Raw genomic sequence first — 11378 nt, forward strand, 5'->3', positions numbered from 1 at the left:
CTGAGGTGCACACCAACACTGTGGCCTGGCACATCTTTGCCATGTTTCTTAGGCCCAGTGGCCAAACCCGGGCAGGGATTTGGGAATGGGATACAAACCCAGTATAGTGCTGCTGCCCTGTGTGTGTTATCCCAGTGCCATCACACTCCTCAACGCATCAGATCCACATTGTGTGGCTGGAGGGGACACAGTGGCATCACCCACAGTGCCGCCAAGTTGGGAGAAAAAGGGGGAACATCACTTTTGGTCACTGTCCTGTGGGGTTTATAGGATTTCACCACTTCCACGGGCCGCCCCTGCAGCTCCATGCTCGGCACCGAGGGATTGCTCTGTCCCGATGCGGGGGGTGGGGGTGTCTTTTTGTGCCATCTCGGCGCCCGCCAGCCAGGCGCGCAGCCCCTCGGCAGCCACAATGCGCAGTGCCCCCCACCACCCCCCCCCAGCTCCCAATTAGGCTCCGCTCGCTCCGCTGCGCGCACGGCCCCGCAGCCCCAATTACCCGCGGGGTCGCCGCTCTGTCTGTCGGCCCCGGTGGCGGGGAGAGGCACAAAGAGCAGCGCTGGAGCCTCCGTGAGACTCCACTGCGCGCCCTCAGCCCCAATTACCCGCGCAGGGCTCTGCGCACCCGCGCACCTGTGCTCGAGGCAGGGCGCGCCCCGACGGCAGTCCTCGGCCCTGCACCTGCGGCCGTGTGCGATATATGGGGCAGCACCCGGCATCGGCTCGCTCTGTGCTGCCGCTGTTTTTTTTTTCTGGAGAAGGTCAGTACTGGCTGCTCGAGCCCCCTTTTTTCTCCTTCACCACTTCTTCCTCCGCTCTGCTCAGCCGCGATGTGGTGGGGGAATGGGAACCCTGGATTTGTACAGGGATGTTTGGCTGTGAGATGGGAGTGTGGGGGCTGTCTTTCGGGCTGTCTGTCCCTCTCTGTTCCCAGCGTTGCTTTGGTCAGTGTTGACACCGTCAGGAGTGGGGGGTCGGGGGGGGTGGGGATTAGGAACGTTATTTGTGAAAGAGCGCTGTTTATTTGGACCTAGAGCTGCCTACGAGCCGCAGGCACGAGTTGCATTGGCTTCACTGTAAGGATAGGGTGGGAAAGGGGAAAGGGGAGGCTGTCGGTTTATTCCCGTCGCCTGTATCAATGGGTGATGCTGGGAGAAAGCCGGGCCCGAAGCCCCGCGGCGCCCACCCGGCCCTTTCCCAGGACGGCCCGGAGCCGCGCATCCGACGGGGCGGGACGGGGCTGCCAGCACAAAGGTCTCACCGCTCCTCTCTGAGCGGCCATGGGCACCGCTAAGGGGCAGCGGGGTGGGAGCAGGAGGAAAAACACTTTTTCTTTTTTTTAAGTGGGGGAGGAGGGGAGGGGGAAAGGGAAGGGATTTAGGGAAGAAAAGGTGGGTAAAAAGACTTTTTCCCACAGGTCCCGGCCGCCCCACGCCGCCGCCAGGTGGTGCCGTCGCTCCGCGCCGCGGGCAGATCAGAGGGGGAGGGCAGCTGGGTGGGACTTCCCCGACGGGGCGGACGGATGGACCGCGAGCGGCCGCGCTGCCCTCTTGCTGTGGGTTTGGCTGTGCCCATCCCGCCGTGGGGAGCAGGGAATGCTCGCTCCGAGGCAGTTAAGCGCGAGTGAGCAGCCAGAGGTGGGGCTGCTCTGCCTTCTGCACGCTGGGTTTTATACCGCCTGGAGTATTAAGGGATGAAGTCATGCAGAAGGGCTGTTTTTATTCCCCATCGAATCGGCTTCGCTGTGAGCGGTGACATAAGCACAGGTACAGCTGTCCTTCAACTCCCATTGATTTCGGTAAATGGCCGTTGCCTCCAGCCCTGGGCCTGGCATGCTCTGTAATTCTTAGGAAATGAGATCTAATTAAAATGAGACAGCGCTGTCAGGGGAGCACCTAATTGTCTTTGCAAAATGACCTTGTGGGGATGCTGGCTCCGTTCCCAGCAGAAAGGTGTTGTCGGTGCAAAATCCCATACAGCTGGGGGAATCAGTTAAAGACTTTTGGGAAATAAATCCCTGGGCTGAGAAGTAACGAGCTGCAGCACCACTCAGCTCTGCAATCCTCCCACTGTCCCTGGCCCAGGTGATGTCAGTGCTTGGGGACACCCCCCCCCCCCCCCCCCAAATGGCTTTAAAAGAGAAATGGCACCCAGCAGGGATGGGTCAGGGTAAATACATGCAGGTGTCTCTCACTTCCCAGTCCTGTACCTTCCTGGTGCCTCAGTAGGAAATGAGGGTGGTTTGGCCATTAAAGCCTCCAAGTAACAGGGCTGGGCAATGGGACGAGCCTCCACGAGAGGGAGTGTTTGCAGGGATTTCCATCCTAGATGTGCATTCTTTTTCTAAATATCTCTTTTTGTTTCTTTTCCCCGTTGTTGTTTTCAGGCAGACCCACCCCTGCCCGCAGCTCTCTGAACCCATTTCCTTCTGATGGGGAGGGAAAAAACTGAGCAGAAATCTCAGCTTTCCAAAGCAAATAGCTGTGCTGCTGTCCTGTCATGTTGGTGACACACTGGGACACCCCACTCCTTTGTAGGGTGGTTATGTCCCTGTGTCCCACAATGATGACATGGTCCTCCTTTTGGCCCTATTGGTCCAACTGGTTAAGAAGTCTCTGGATTAAGGGCTCCTCTATTTTGGGGCTCCTCCAACACTCCCAGAAAGGTGAAAGGATGGTGTTAATTGCTCCATCTCCAGCCCAAACTCCACATGTATGTGGACATCCTCCAGATGTACAAAGGGGACCTTGCCCCATTCCTGGAGCCTCCACTGCCCTATCTGCAAATTGCAGAGCAGATTATCAGGCAGCAGCGGGGAGATTAGAGCCCTGTGGTCGTCTGTATCCCCCAGAGCTGGGACTGAGGCTGGACCAGACTGTTTGGCACCACGGGGCTGGGGCCAGGGTAACCTTTTCCTTTTCTGGGAGCTCCTTAAGGAGCACTCAGATTTGCAATTAAGGAGGAGGAAAAAAAAAAAAAAAGAGGAGAGAATGCACCATCACAGCCAGCTGAGTCCATCAGGGCTGAAAGGGAAGCCAGGCAGTGCACCAGCTGTGCCCCGTGGGCAGGAAAGGAGGCACTGGTGGGTCTGACCTCGGTGCTACAAATCCCCCATTAGAGAGAAGCCCACGAATTGAAGATTTGTGCCTTGTGAAGGAGCTGGATGCAGAAGGGCTGCTTTGTGGGTGCCCAACATAGTGTGTGTGGATGCAATGCTTGGTCTAGTGCCATGCAGGGAGTGATGCTTGTCACACCGGGATGATTTTGCAGAGGGTGCACCCAGGGAGAAATGACAGACACAGCTCTGCTCACTGGGTTCTTCTGGACAAAACGTCTGCCCACTGCTCCAAGCCCAACTTGGTCTTGGGAGTGCAGACGAGCAGCAGCTCTGCTGGGCAGTCCAGTGCTGCAGGGCCCTGATGAGCCCTAATGGCTTAACGGGCTTAGGGAGGGGCTGCTCCTATAAACAATCACGTGCATTAGTGCAGATCTCATTAATCCCTGTCTCCTGCATTCCTAATGCCTGGGCATCCCCTGTGCCAGGAGTGCAGGGCCCTGAGGCTGCCGTCCCTGCAGGGCTGAGGTGTTTGGAGTCTCAGCTCCCAGAGCCACATCCATTAAACTTAGCTGGAGCAGAACCCAATAGGTAAAAAGCCATCTGAGGTTCTCAGCTATTTTAAACCTGGTTTGCAGCTTTGCTTGCTCTGCTAGCAGGGAAGCAGCTAATGTTGCCCGTGGGTGCTCCTGCTCCTTAGTGCTGAGCTCTGTGGGAAGGGAATGGTTTTTCTTCTGTTAGTTCAGCAGCAGCAACCAGGCGTGGCATCCTGCACACTGGTTTGGGCAGGGAGCACCTCAGCATCTTCAGCCGGAAGCCCTCTGTAGCCTCATCTCCAGGAAAGGGCAGGCAGCAGATCTTGAACAAGCAGCTCCCAGGGGAGTGAGGCTCTGGCAGAGCAGCCCGAGCTCAGCAGACTCAGAGCAGCAGCCTTGGCCCTGCAGTCACTCGTTGGATGAGCTTCCGGCTGCTTTTCATCTCTCTCTGAGTTTCAAAGCCGTCCATCCCTTCCAGCCCCAGTGCTGCTGCCAGCCCCGGCACGGCTTCAAAGCGGGGCTGTGTGGGGTGGCTGGGGGGGACGGCGCCAGCAGGACGGGGGCTTCGGCCCCACAGGCTGGGTGCTGGCAGAAATGGGCCCCTGCACCTCCCTGTGCTGGGATACCATAGGGAAGAGGAAGGCTGTCCTCTGCCCTTGGCCTTGGGGTGGCGGTGGGTGCTGCTGGTGATGCTCCTGGTCCAAATCTCTCTTGTCCCTTGCTGAGGGATCAGCAGCAAACCTCAGGCTGGGACTCGCTGCCCACGCTGCTCCCTTACAGCTGGCTGTTTGCAGAACACTCGCTAGTGATGCTCTGCTTTCTCTGGGAGGTTTTTCTGGAAGCTCTTGCTGCAGCAAATCTGTTTGGAGAGCGCTTGCTGCCCGGTGGCAGAATGCATTCCTGAGATGGAAAACATGACATTTCGATGGAAAAGTAACTTTGTGCACTGTTTCTAATTTTAAAGCTCTGCCTTGGAATGCTACCATGGACTTTGAAATCAGAGCCGGCCTTCATGCTTTCCAGGTTTTATCCACCTTTCCCATAGAATTTCAAATCGCTCCCCCTGTCTTCCTCAGTTGTTTTTTGTATTGATTGCTTCCAAAGCACAGCTTTCCTTATCCCCTCCCTTCTTTTTTCAGCCCCTGCCTATCAGTACAATCGAGGCAGAACCTGGGAACCTGACAGAGAGCTGAACCCGGCTGCTGCCCCCTGGGCTGGCAATGAATGAATGACTGAAGCAATGAATGAATGAAGCCCCCTCCCAGCCTGGCTGCTCACTGAGATCAACTCTTGTGGGTGTATACTTTAAATCCACTTGTCTGCTCGTTTTATCCCCTTTGAATGGGGGAAATTAATGTAAGTGTGTTTATCTGAGCTGTGTTAAGGGAGAAATGCAGTGTTCCCTGTGTTTGGAGTGCTCCCAATTGGGCTCTCTTTGCAGCTGGGTGCTGCAGCAGGATGGAGCCAGCAGAGGGAATGCGAGAGCACTGATGCAACTCCATTGTGAGCCTCAGGAATGGCCACTGGGTGACTCCTATTATTATGATTATTCCTAAGTGTTGGTGATCCAGGCACATCAATGAGAGCAAGGAACAGCCATCAGTCTGGTAAATGTTGGGGATGCTGTTATTGGAGAGGTGTCCCCATTTGGGAGCCCATCCCTGAGCACATCTGTCCCATGCTTGGTGCCATCGTGGCCCCCCCAGCCGCAGTGCCACTACACTGCACCTTGTGCAGAGCATCCCTGCCCTCCCTGTGCCACAGGGCACAGCGTCTCTTTGGGGCTGAGAGCCCCCAGTACAGCTCAGTGACCACCAGTATCACCAATTTGGGACCCAGTGGGACCCATCACCAGGGGGACGGTGGTGGCAGTGCTCCTTTCCTGGCCCAGTTCCTGATATCCCATCTCTGTGGATGTTTGGGACTATTTGCCCTGGCAGATGGTATCTCAGTGCTGTCCTTTTGGGTGACAAACAGGGCTGGTTAAACACGGTCATCCCTCAAACAGGTTTAAGTGGGTTTTGCTGTAAAATAAATTTATTTCAACAAAACCTTTTTTGATAAATTAAACCAGCACCGCTCTGTGTATAATTTCTATAAACAATCTTCCCCAGTGTTTACCTAACCTGGGCACACAGAAACTCTCGCACATTAAATATGAGATGGAAAAGGGCTATGAAAGTTTTACATGCATCTTTTCACATCAGCGTGCCATGAGGAAATGCTTGGCTGGTTTGGGGCTGCTGTTGGAGGAGCAGGATGTAATTCCTGGGGATGCTATGGGTGCGCAGTGCCGTGCATCTACATCTCTGTGTTTGGAGGTTGCTGTGGTTTATTCCCCTTAGCTCAGGTCTGTGGGTCACTTATGGCTTTCCCCAGCTTTATTAGTGGGTTACTGGTGGAGGAGCATCGCTGTGCCCTGGGTTGCTGTTATATGATGGAGCAGTTCAGGCTGTGCTGGTTCAGTGCCGAGTAATTCAGGTTCTTCCCTTTGAACACCCAATGCAGAGCACTGCTTCAATGAGGACAGGCGCTTTCCTGGTGTTTTTCAGCATTGTTTCCAACATGCTGTGCTAGCAGAGATCACTTCTGGTGGACAACAGCGCATCTGTGGAGAAGCCAACTGCTCAACCTGGTTATCATTGAAGCCTCTTATAAAATACACACAACGATCGAGATGACAACCATGGTGGTAAACTGGGACTATATTGAAAACATGAAGTTTATTTATTTTTTTTTTTTTTCAGTTTATTGGTAATATATAAAAAAAATACATATTGGGATATTTTTCTGTCCCTGCTAAGAACAAAGAGAAGCTGATGTAGGGAGATCTGTAGTAGGACTGCTCCAAATTTTGGTGGGGTGTTTGTGGGATTGCAGAGAGCAAACAGACTGCATGGAGAGCACCAAGTGCGTGGATACAGCACAGGGAATGGGGCTGGGGGTAGTGCTGGGTTGGCAGGGGGACAAAGAATGGGGCTTCACCCCCTGGTGCCAGCCCAGGGCACAGAGGTTGACCCCAACCACTGCTGGTAAGTGTAAAAATATTAATAATGCCGCAGCGGGTCTCCAAGAATGGGAATTTACGGTGGTAGTCAAAGCCAATGTTTCGGATCAATGCAACATCCCTACTCAGAATGAAAAAATAAATTAAACGGACTGTCATGTGGAGGCTGTGTAACCAAATCAATCATATTTATGGCGTTTAATCAAAACTCGGTTTGGTTAAATGTATTCCATATGATGGCCGCGGGTTGCAGGATGCTCAACTCAAGGAAGCCACCATTGGCTTGCTGTTGAGCAGAGGGCTCAGCCCTGGGCTGTTGCCTTCAGACCAGGTGTTCATTTGCTGATGATGCTTGTGTGTGTGTGTGTGTGTGTGTGTGTACCCAGGGCAATGCTGATGGACTTCTCCTGTGGAAAAATGATGCTCGTTCTGCATCTTGAGGGTGGGATGCTGCCATGCACGGGTAGGTGTGAGGGGTCCAAACCTACATGAATCTCCCACTCCTAGCTGTGGCGTGGGCTGTGCTGTGCTCCCATCCTGGAAGGAGGATCCCATCGCTCCGACCTTTTCTTTCCTCCTGGAAGCTGGATATTGGAATTCCTCCTAGCTGCATACATAATGCACGACATTAATCTTCCCTTAAAGCGCGCTCCTTCCACAAAGCCCCTCTGTATTGATCCAACAAAGACAATTATATATTATAGGGGGGAGGAGGGAAAGAGCTGAAATATTTGAGATTGGCCCTCCGCTTGGATTTATGATGTGTCTGCCCCACAGTGTCTGCCTATTTTTTACTTTAAGCCTCCACGACAGGGGTCAAGTCTTCCTCCACATCCAGCACCGATGGGGCTGCATGGAACACTGCACCACAACACTGCTGTGCCAACAAGGTGTTGGGGTGGAGGTGTGCAATTGCCACCTGGGTACAGACCCCATGGCCAAACCCAATGGCAGTGTAGGGCATAAAGGTGGGTGCTCATCACTGCTCCCTCCAGAAAGCAGCCAGATAGGAGAGAAATCACTGCCGTCCCATGTCCCAAAATCAAGATGTGATGTGGACAAGGTAACAGAGTTTGTGTGGAGAAGGAGAAAATAATGAATTACTGGGTCTGGCCGTTTGTAAACGCGTGTGAGATTAATGAGCAAAGTCTTCTCCATAACACAGAAGGCATGAAATCAATCCCGCACCCGGAGAATAATGAGGGAATCAATAGGATTATGAGGTTAAGGCTGGAGTAAACCTGAATGACAGCTGCAAAATAAATTTTATTTGGAGGACGTGGCTGGGGTTAAATGAAACATAATAAATAATGTAAAGCATTTAAGGGGTGGAGAAATGGCTCTGAGATGTAAGGAAGAACAGAAGGACCCACGGTTGCTAAACCTGTCCCTTTGCTATTTGCTGTGTGTGACAAAGCCCATGGCCCTGTGGGGCTGCCCTCATCCCTGAGCCACAATGGGAGCATAGTCGTGACAGTGACACTGAATGGGGAAGTGATGGGTGTGTGGGGGGCACGGTGCCCATCTGCTGCTGTGGGTACATCACCTGTGTGTTGCGGGATTGTGACCCTGGCCCATCATGTCCTCCTTGCTCTGGGATGCTGCTGGTGTCCAGAGAAGGTGAACCCGTGTAAAATAAATCAACAAATAAATCCCCATCAGTGACCGTGGGAAGGGCTACTGTAGAGGCTGAGCTCCCCATGACTGTGGGTTGGGGATGGAGTTCCAACTGGTGCATGGCCCAGGAGGGCTGTGGAGCTCAGCCCCCACACAGCAGATTGCTTTGGGTCAGGGGCTTCCAGTGAGAACGGAGCTGGACTTGCCTGTTGCATTGGTTTGCAGTGATTTGTCTTACATTGCTGATTTCTGCTTATGCTTCTCTCCAAAAGGCTCTGTTCTGCTGTTCCCAATGCTGAGATGTCAGAGGAACTCCCCAAGCATCCATCCACACTGCACATAAGGCAAACCCAGTAACGGACTGTGCGCAGCCCCGTGTGTCCACAGCCAGCTGTGCCCCAAGCAGCAGCCCTTCGAGGTGAGCAGGCTCCCATCTAGCCCAGCACCATGCAGACATGGGTGGGATGGAGCCCCAGCACTGCTCTGGGCTGGGTTTTGGGCTGGGAATGGATAGGAATCTCCACTTGAAAATGTCATTTTCTTCTGGGGCCATGTCCCAGGTGGGACCGCATGGATATAACCAAGGTCTGCCTTTTGCAAGTGGCCCCCCATGCTTCAGGCCACCTCTCCCACCTCCAGCTCACGTGGCTGTGTCAACTTTGTTGCCATCACTGTGGGCCATGGGCACTCCATCACAATGCTATTTGCCACAGTCCCACCTGCAACTTCCATGAGACCTCTCTACCCCAGGAAGCAGGAAGATGCCTTTATACATCCCCTTTCAACTGCTCCTGCAAACTTCCTTTATGCTAAAGCGAAAAACATATTAATTATTGGCATAAAGGAGGAGGAACCGCTGCTGCTCTGAGCAGCCTGGGGTTGCCCTTCACCATCTGGCACCTGTGGGGGCACAGCTGGGGCCAGCAATGCTGCTGCCCATGGCTCCTGAGTACCAAACAGGACTTGGTGAGTATCTCCTGCAAGTTTCAGTCCAGCATCCTCCTTCCCTCAGGAGAACAGCACTAGGAGGCTGTTTTGCAGGGTGTATTTTTTATTATTGTTATTATCTTCATTAATACTTTTGAAACATTGCACAGACACCCTCTGCCCCAAATCCCAGAGGTCGGTGGGGAGTGGGCCTCGCACCTGCAGCCAGCCTGTGCTGGTGGCTGCTGCCCTACAGTGCTGCTAGTGTTTCTTTCTGTCTTTATTTTGTGGAGCTGTTTTTGAACAGGGCGGCCAAGAGCGGGGATTTCATACAGTAAACAGAAAAGCTGTTCTGAAGTTATTTATTGGTTCTGTTTTCCAGCACGTGGACCTGCGTTGATTTATTTCGCAGCGTCTCTGGAGGCTTCTTCAAGGTTAAGATGTAGACATCGCATGTTAGGCTGGGCTGAACGCTGGCAGGAAAAGACATTTGGCTCTTCTAATTGGAAAAACACGCTGCTTTTATCACCCCGAGGCCAAGCCTCTACCACAGCCACACAGCACAGGGGAACACAGCGGCTCAGCCCTGGGTGCCCAGAAAGGAGCACCGTCCCCTCACTGCCCTCCAGGTGCCTTCCAGCCCACGTTTTGCTGATTGTGCCCATTTTGGGGGGCTCTCCCTAAGGCACGGCATGGCAGGAGGTGCTGGCTGGGCAGGGATGAGCCAGGTCCTCTTCCCTATGTCCCCATCCCCATCAGTTCCAGTGCTGGCAGGCTGGAGGTGGGGAGCCGCGGCAAGAAGGTGCGGGCTGAGGTTTAGAAATCATGATGTGTGAATTGAAATGGGAAGCAATGGATCTCGGGAATCACCGCAACTGCTACAAGGTGTTCCTGAAGCTGTCAGCAAGACATCTGCCCGCTCGCCGCGGCCGCGGGAGGACGGGGAGCGGAGGAGCGCTGGGAGCGTGAGGTCCTGCCGTGGGGCTGGGGTGACCCCAGTGGGGCAGCGGTGTGGTTTTGGGTTGAAAAAGGAGGAGAACGGCTCTTGGGAGGGCCCTGGAGCAAAGCCCTGGCTGCGGAGCTCGCTCCTCGTAACTCATCCCGGGGCGACCATGGGAGGGATGCCGCCCGTCCCAGCCCGCGATTTACTGCTCAGGGGGAAAAAATGCAGCCACTCTGTGAGTGTGCTCCAAACAGCTGCTGCTGCTGTCTTCCTCCATCCGGAGCTCAGCACTCACGCTGCCCATCGCAAGGTGGATGCAGTGGGGCATGGCTGGGGGCTCCAGGGCAGAAAGTCAGCCCTGATCCCATCCCGCTGCACATCCCAGCACCCTTGGGCTGTGAGTCCCACTCCCAGGCCACGTGGATCCATGCTGCACTTTGACTTCAGCCATGTGCACCTCCAAACGCCGAGAGGGCTCTGCGTCCATCAGGAGCCAGAAATAACCCTGCCCTGTGATGCTGAAGAGACATGAACTGGGATTGACTGCAGGTCAGCTCTGTTGGTACACCCATCCCTGCCGTGTGCTCAGCACTGGTCACTGGGCTGTCAGCCACGCTGTGCTTCAGTTTCCCCACTGCTGTTGGCTGCCATGGGCCACACGCTGAGTTTCAGTAAGTTCTGATTAAGAAAAGCAAAAGAAAAAAGTAAATCTTCTTCACAACGGGGTGCTGACATCCACCTGAGCCTGCAGAGGGGTGCACTGTGATTTCAGGGTTGGGGGTGCTGTCAGTGCCAGTCTGCACCCCCAGCCCTCCCTTTCACTCACAGCTCCAAACCAACCCAGGGAGCGCACGTGACCTTCGATGCACAGCTTAAGGCTTTTAAAGCTCTGCTCTGATTCTTTTCATTCCCCACACATCCATCCCCTGCATCAGCCTCCTCATTTCTCTTTCCCTACCGTAAACTTATCCCCTTTCTAAAGTGCCTGGAGAAGATGCTGTGGATGAAATGTTACTTTAGCTTAATTTCCTATTCCTAACATATGCTTTAATTAATGTCATTTTCTTTGATTCGCTGCCAACATGCCAGTACAGCACTTCCTTCTTTTCCCAACCTTTACCATAACCCTGTGGCTAGGGAAGGGTGCTCACATGCGAAGCACTCACCAGTGTGTCTCAGTGAGGGTTCTTGCAGCTGAAGCTTCAGTGCAGAATAGTAAAGCAAGGGAATGGGGAAGGGATGCTCAGCTGCTGATTTCCCACTGCACTGATCACTGGGGACACGACGGGTGAG

General features: G+C 53.9%; 1 long non-coding RNA gene across 1 annotated transcript; it reads left to right on the forward strand.

The window, feature by feature from the left end:
- The first annotated feature begins 1421 nt into the window (after positions 1–1421).
- LOC128083447 (uncharacterized) lies at positions 1422–5849 on the forward strand. The gene is made up of 3 exons (XR_008208076.1): positions 1422–1766; positions 4731–4947; positions 5033–5849. It is a non-coding gene; the product is annotated as an uncharacterized LOC128083447 (long non-coding RNA).
- The last annotated feature ends 5529 nt before the right edge of the window (positions 5850–11378 follow it).

Source organism: Tympanuchus pallidicinctus, unplaced genomic scaffold, assembly GCF_026119805.1.
Source record: "Tympanuchus pallidicinctus isolate F22 unplaced genomic scaffold, pur_lepc_1.0 scaffold24, whole genome shotgun sequence".
Taxonomy (NCBI): domain Eukaryota; kingdom Metazoa; phylum Chordata; class Aves; order Galliformes; family Phasianidae; genus Tympanuchus; species Tympanuchus pallidicinctus.